Consider the following 8,353-nt stretch of genomic DNA (forward strand, 5'->3'; position numbering starts at 1 on the left):
TAAAGTGGAAACATCTGATTCTTCTGTAATAGCCACAATAATATCATCCGCATATGCAGAAAGATGAAAGGGTAAGGAAACTTCATTCAACTTTACCCCTTGCAACCTTTTCCTGATTTGACATAACAAAGGTTCTATACTCAACGAATACAACATTCCTGACATTGCACAACCTTGACGAATACCTCGCTTAACATTAAAAGGTGCACTTAAACCACCATTGACTTTCAATACACTTTCAATGTCACAATAGAGTGTTTTGATCATGGCAATGAAACTAGAGGAGAAACCAAAAGCTTTCAAACTGTTCCATAAATATTGGTGCTCCACTCGATCAAAAGCCTTTTCTTGGTCAATAGAAATTAGACCAAAGTTCAAACCCAATAAATTAGAGAGATCCAAATAGTCTCGAATTAAAGTTATATTATCTCTGATTGATCTGCCAGGGATGCAGTAGGACTGATCGACAAGTATCACTTGATCAATCACTTTTCTCAGTCTGGACGCCAACACTTTTGAGAAGATCTTGTAGTCAGTACACAACAGACTGACAGGTCTCCAGTTCCTTATTTCATACAGATCACCCTTCTTGGGGAGAAGAGTGAGCACAGCTCTGCGACAGCTAAGGGGTAACATTCCCCTTGCCACACTACTATTGAGGACTTCCAGCAGATCTTCAGCCAGCACAGGCCAACACGATTTATAAAACTCCACAGGCAAACCATCTATTCCTGGAGCTTTGCCATTCTCCATGCTCATCAGCGCCTCCTGCAGTTCTTCCAACGTCAGAGCATGCTCCAAAAAGGCATTGTCTTGATCTGACACCTTTGGCAGATCGCTGAGAAACTCTTCTGTCATCACAGAGTCTTCTCTAAGCTCATTGGCATATAACATTGAGAAAAAGTCAACAGCCCTTTTCCGCAGTTCAGTGGGATCAGTCAACTCTTTTCCATCTTCAGAGCGAATACAATGAATAAGACCATTTTGTCCATTTTTCTTCTCCAAACTGAAGAAGAATTTTGAAGGAGCATCCATTTCAGAGATATTTTGAAAACGTGAACGTACCAGAGCTCCCTGCGCTCTGAGCCCAAGCAGATCAGCCAAAGCAGATTTTTTCCTTTTGAGAGCCTGAAAATGGCCTCGACTTCCTGTGGACTCGCAAAAACTCTGAAGATCCACAATTTCATTCTCTAATTCTTCAATAGATCTTACCAGTTCTCTTGTGACATTGTAAGTATATTGATTACAAAACTGCTGAATTTTAATTTTACCAATATCCCACCACTGCTGTACAGACGTAAACTGACATTTCATAAGTCTCCACTGCTTCCAAAAAAAAGAAAATCCTTTTTTAAAACAACCATCGTTTAACAAAACAGTATTGAAATGCCAATATGCACTTTTAGGTCTTAGATTATTAATAAACACATTCCCTATAACCATACAATGATCAGAAAACCCGACTGGACATAAAGTACATGATTTAAATATTTGTAAATGGTGCCCAAAACAATAGAACCTATCTAATCTAGCCAAAGTCATATAATTATCTTTACAGTGAGTCCAGGAATATTGCCTTATCTTTCCATTTTTAAACCGCCATACATCAGCTAAATCAAATGTTTCAATAATACGTTTCAATTTTTTCCTTGACTGTAGATGTGGCTCCAAATGATTCCTATCTAAATCATCTACTGTACAGTTAAAATCACCTCCTAAAATTAAATAATCTGTTGGCACACAATTTAAAAGTGTATCTGCTAACTTTTCTAAAAACACACAACGTTCAGTCGGATTCACAGGAGCATACACATTCAGTAAAATAAACTTTATATTTTCATACTTAACAGTAACTTTTAACAATCTTCCTTTAACAACGTTTTCAGTCTCAATAGAAACTGGAAGAAAGTTCCTCGAAAAAAGAATAGCTACTCCAGCACTTCGCGAAGTATTATGACTCAGAACAAGATTTCCATCCCATTCTTTCTTCCAATCAACCTCATTATCAACATCACTATGGGTTTCTTGAGCAAAAGCTATATCAATACATTTAGATTTTAAAAGTTCAAAATACACAGCCCTTTTTTTCACATCCCTTGCACCATTAAGGTTTAAAGAAGAGATTTTAAATCTGCTCATATTCACACAAGAACAAAACAAAAGGAAAGAAACCACACTAACTTTCATGAAAATCACAAAAGTTGAGCTCTGACCTTTTGCACCAGTTTTCGAAGTCTATACACTTCAGTGTCTCTTAACCCATCAGAATTCCTTTGTCTCATTAACCATTTAGCAGAGTCAACAAACAGTTTTCTATTTGGAAAGAAATCATCTACGACCACATCCCGTTTTCCTTTTGTTACTTCCAAAAACCTTCTAATCTGCTCTAGACTGTAGCCATTAGTATTCTGTCCATCAGGAATAGAGGAATCAGATTCTCTATCACTATCAGAATCAGATAAAGCCTCAGAGTCACTTTCCTTCCCACTCTTTTCTTTCAACTGAGTCTTTTTGGGTTTTACCCCTTTAGTTTCTCTAGATTTTCTTTTAGTGTTTGGTACTTTAAAAACACTTTCATCATCCCTGATCAGATTCTTTTCACTATGAACTAAGTCATCAACATCCATCTCTTCTTCTGTAGTTGTTTGACTCTTTTTACTCTCTTCAGGAGAAGTAATGACTTCCTCAATGTCACGTTCTGAAACATTAGACTGGTTTTGGTCTCCTGTTGAAACTCCCTCCCCAGGGTTGATTTCTCGATCTCCTTCCCCAGCATCAGCCACCGGAGTTCCCTCCCCAGCTGCGCTCACTGTCGCTCCAATCACAGCATCTGCTGATGTCCCTGGCTCTGGATTTTCATTAACCTGAACAGTCTCTTTTTGAACTTTTTCAGGGCAATTACGAACCGAATGGCCCTCCTGGTTACATCCAAAACATTTCATAGTTTCAGTTGTTGCAAAAATAGTATAATCAAAGCCGTCAACTTTAAATTTCATCACTATGCTCAGTTCCTCGATATCATTCTTGAGAATCATAAACACTTGTCTTCGAAATGAAACAACGTGTTTCAGCTTCGCTGATTTGCATCCCGACGGGAGCATTTTCATTGCCGACACGATCTGACCGTGACGTGACAGTTCCTTCAGCAATACATCATCACTGATGAAAGGTGGCAAGTTAGAAAGGATGATCTTTTTAGCAGGGTTCATTAAAGGGAAAACAGTAGTATGTGTGTTTCTCAAAACAATTCCCCTCTCAACTACGCTGTTCACCTTGTCAATCGAGTCCAAAAACATAACCACTGCATTATTCATCCTAGACGCTGCCTTCACACTTTCACACCCAACAAGTTCCCCAACAGCCAAACCACACTCCTCAACCGAAAAATCCACGCCAACTGGTATTTTAATACCATGTCGGCGTGAAAGGCTCCTAAAGCCTGCTGTGTCGCAACTTTTCCCGGCCATCGCACCAAGCTAAAAGCTTGATGCGGCCGAAAAAAGACACTTTTGAAACACCAGTGAAACAGTGAAACCAGCTCGTGTTAAAGTGTGAAACAAGTGAATCACCACTGTAAAAAGTGAAAATCAAACCTTAAGAAAACCTCCCACTCGTTCTCCTTCCACTCCACACATGCAGCAGACGCTCACACATGCGCACTCGAGAGAGAGAGAGAGAGAGAGAGAGAATATAAGATCTATAGCTATATACAATATAAAATATACCTTATACTATATAGAATATATAGTACATATATAGCTATGTACTATAACCACAAACTACACTGTCTTGTACATACGCTTTCTCTCTCCATCCAATTTCAACCTCTTTCGCTGTCATTTCTCACTCCATCATTAACATAACTCCCACCTAGTAACAGATGGTGTTCCCATTTGAGGGACAAACATATATCCCCCATCAAGTAACAGCACAGAGGTAGAAAAAGGGGGTGAGCTGACAAAAAGAGCTTATGCATGACAGAACATGTTTCCCCCGTGCAGACATAAAAACGCAAACTGTGATGAAAGCACACTTTCTGCAGAAAGAAAATGTGTCTTTTTCCCTATACAGCATACTGTGGTTTCAAACCTCCATGGAAACAGACTCTAAGAGAATGAACTCTGCTCTCATTAGACTAACCTGCCATCAATAATGAGGCCCAAACCTAGCTCCATATTTAGTAAGGAATGGGCAAATCAGTGTTTCCAGTTTATCAAAGACGTTCGTGTGCCCTGTCACCCACATTAAGTCAGTCACTCAGTTGCTGAATGCCAATTACAATAGCAGAGATGCTGCTCAAGTTTGGCGGTTCTTAAGGAATGCCACCCACTAATGAGAGGTTAAGATTACCATTTATGAGAAACTGTGCATTCTAAAAGACTTGACTGATACCACATCTGCTAAATGTGTAGGGTATGTTCAAGAAAATAAAACTGTTAGCATCAGAAAAGGGCCATAAATGTCTCTTAATCAGGGTCAGTAAGAACCATAATCATGGTATGTCTTCTGGACAGATATCCAGAAGACACAAAAGTTCATCTTTTTAACTTGGAAGTAGTGGCCTAGTGTTTAGGGCATTGCACTTGGAATCCAGAGGTTCTGAGTGCAAGCCCCACTCCCACAGACTGCCAGTCTGGCTCCCTGAGCAGGACCCTTAACAACCACACTGCTCCCAGGCTGCCACTCAATGGCTGCCCACTGCTCCCCAAAGGAATCGCTTAAATGCAGAGTTAATTTCATTGTTCTTTGTACTTGTGACAAGCAAGGCATTTAAAATGGGATTAAAAGGCAATCATTTTAACCTGAAAACTAACAATATAAAGTAGATTTGAGCAGATATTTTTGGTTTCAAGCTTCAAATCAGAAGTTTAGGAACTATAGCCAAACTATGCTTTTCAGATCGAGAGGAGTTCACTTTGGCTTCTCTACCTGAAACAGACAAACCGTTAATTATACTACCCTGATCGGTAATGCTTTATATTAAGGTCCTTGTAATAAGCATTAGTTAATAGGTAATAAGATCTTAATAAGTACCTACTACATGCTTATTAACATTACTATGTCTTTATAAGACAATTAATTAGTATTACTAAACCTTTTTGGGCTTTGCCGTTGAAACATTTGTTGTGTTAAGCAATTTTGTTTTCTTTCCATCACCTTTGCCTGCTTGTATTGTTCATTCCAGATGTGGAAGTTGTGAAAATCATAAGCCATTAATAAATGCTCAACAGAATATTTATTAGACTTAATAAGGCATTGTTCTCACTTTAGATCCGGTAGCTGCAAAAAGCATAGTTAGCTGTTCACAAGTGTATAACTAACTTGTAATAAGGGCATAATAAAGTACATTTTGATAAATCACAACAACAATATATATGTTATTAAAGGCATAACAGTGCAAAATATAAGATTTGTCAGCCTTAATAAGACATTGTTCTTGCTTTAGATCCGGTACCTGCAAAAAGCGCAGTTAACGGTTAACAAGTGTATAGTTAATTTCTAATAGATGAGCAATAAAGTATATAATAATGTGAATAAATCGAACCAAAAAAAGATTACTAAAGGCAACACAAAGACATGGTTGGGTTTGTCGAGTCAATATTTATGTTTGTAATGTTATGAAAAATTTATAAGATACTGAGGAGGATTTTTTTATTAATATACTTAATATACAAGGGGATTCAACATCCTAAATCCCTGACCCCTAACCCGACCCCAACTCCAACCCTAACATTAACAATTATCTTTTATATATCTACTTCTTTACATATGTCTACTTCTGTCTCCTTGAAGCCCAGTCGGCCTCAACACAAGGCTGTTCTCACTGAGCCTAGTTCTGAAGCACAGAATTCTCTTCATCAACTATCAGGGTTGCCTGCTAGTTAGTCCACAGATGTTGCAAAAAGTTAAATAGTGCATTGCTTGCTAAAGTACACAGACACACTGAAAGGATCTATGTAGAAATAAAAGGAATATCAGCCCTCAGTTGATGTGATTTTTTTTCACCACAAATCAGTTGATGTTGAAGGCTGTGCATCCAATCCACAAGCTACCCAGCTGCATGTCAAATAATGCAAGGCAACAAAAAAAAGCTATCACTTTTGGTCTATGTAAAAAAAAAAAAAAAACATAATCATTATTATCACTATTGTATTGTTAGGATTCCAGTTTGTGTGGGTTGTTTTTTGTTTTCTTCTCTCCACCACCAGGCGGTGCCCTGAGTCAAACCTTAGCCTCGTCTCTCTGAGTCTAAACTTGCCTTTTTCTTTTGTTCTCCAACAAGAAGCCTTCCTGATTCACCTTCCTGATTCACTGGATAAGCCTGGACCTTCTACCCCCCTGGAAGGATAAACTGACTCACACTGAGCAAGGGGAAACCTCCACATGATCCGTTCAAGTCCTCTTCAGGAAAACCCGGTGCCAGTCCGCTCCAATGCTCCTCTGGATCCAACGTTAGTCTGCCTGTCCGCCCTCCAACAAGTTCTTTCATCTCTGGATAAAACCCCACAAACTGGATCCAAAGAATAACCAAGAGCCCCTTAAACAGTATCCGGTTCACCGGTCCGCTGAGGTCCAACAGTGTTACCCGGCTGTATATCTCTCAATCTGTGTTTTTTGCAATCCACAATAAACCTACTAACTTTTACCCTTGGTTTCTGAGTGTGTCTCTGCGTGTGGGTCAGATCCCTAAAACCCATCATGACATTTATATATTTCCTTCAACATACTAGGGTTGATTGATTTATTCAAAAATCAATGTTGTGATTATTTTTGACCATTATTGCCACTACAAACTAACCACAAAACATTTCACCCCAGGGTTTCAGTCTTTTCATGACTTTGAAACCTTGCTTGTCCACAGTTCATTGTTGTAAGAACTTGCCTTATGCTCTTCGATAAAATGGAGCCTAGACAGAAGTTCAACTCAATAAACTGATTACTGTAATGATCTCAGAATGTTGGATCCAGAATTTGAGGCGAGACAGGCAGTGGGAAAGTTCAAAGCGTTTATTAATACAAACAGGAGCGTGGGACTGTTCGTCAGTTGCAGGATACAGGTCAGTGACTGGATGAGGAGCTGAATACGACTAGGAGCAAAGTCACTGAACTGATTCAAAGTTCAGTCCATTCACTGAGAACACAGCTTAATCCAGACAGGAGGTTAGACCACAGCTTGCGGTGAGCATTGCCCCCAGATTTCCTTAAGAGCGAGCGGCGCGGGCGCCAGCCGACGCCGAGCAGCAACAGAGTCCAAAGGGGAAAATCCAAAGCCGCAGTCAGAAGACAGCTCCAGGTCCAGAAGCCGGAAGAATCCAAGAATCAGTCCAAAACAGATCAGACAAACTGAGCAGACAGGGTCAAAGCAAAACTGGAGATCCACAGGGCAGAAACTGGTCATAATCAGGAAAATAAACCAGACTAAAGAATGCTAGAGTTCGCCTCACCAAAAACACTTGAATAACCTGGAGCTGATGGCAGGCAAGCACACAACATAAATAACAGAGGAACCAGGTGGAAATGGGCATTAATCAGCTGCAGGACCAATGAGACGGGGGAGGAATAAGATAATGAAAAAAAAAACATCAGCACCGAGATCATGACAATTACTCGCCTTCATCTGCCTACAAAACAATCAGCCTTCAACCATGCCTCTATGAAAGCCAATCAGCTTCCCATGTACATTTTAAAAGGCCTCCGATTTGCAACTCCTCTGCTCCTGTGCACAGGTGGTGGTTGCGTTGTCTGACTTCCTTCAGATAACCCCGTTTCAACCCACCTCAACCCCTTCCTCCACCATCGTAGCTAAAGCTTCATCAGAGTGTTATTCCTCCCGGACTCTTACTGCGTTCCCTGTCTCATCTTAACCGGTCCGGCAGAAGACCGCCATGTTGAGTCTGGTTCTGCCAGACGTTTTTACCGAACTGGGAGTTTTTCCTCTCCACTGTTGCTTCATGCTTGCTCATCATGGACAGGTTCTTTCAACCTGTGTTATCCAACTGGACTTCCATCTTCCAGGTCCCTGAGTGAAGCTCTAGTATCAGCTCACGCAGTCCACTAGATCTCCCCATAAAGCTCAGCAGAACATCTCACAACCACGTCCTATTCTTTGCTCTTGTTTATGCATATCCTCTTACACCCTAAGGGGGTATAAATAAATTTCTGCCTGACAAAAACACACAAAAGTAAATCACTTATAGCCTCAAAGCTATTAGATTTAAGAAGAAAGTTTTGGTACGTCTGTAAAGGTAAGATGTCATAGAATGGTTTTCTGGTGTCAGCACCATTGTAGCTTTGACCCTGCCTGAAATATTAGGGACAAAATACAAAATATTTTGCATTTTTTGAACCTCGC

The sequence above is a fragment of the Cyprinodon tularosa genome, unplaced genomic scaffold, assembly GCF_016077235.1.
Source record: "Cyprinodon tularosa strain WSP-4 unplaced genomic scaffold, ASM1607723v1 ctg688, whole genome shotgun sequence".
NCBI lineage: Eukaryota > Metazoa > Chordata > Actinopteri > Cyprinodontiformes > Cyprinodontidae > Cyprinodon > Cyprinodon tularosa.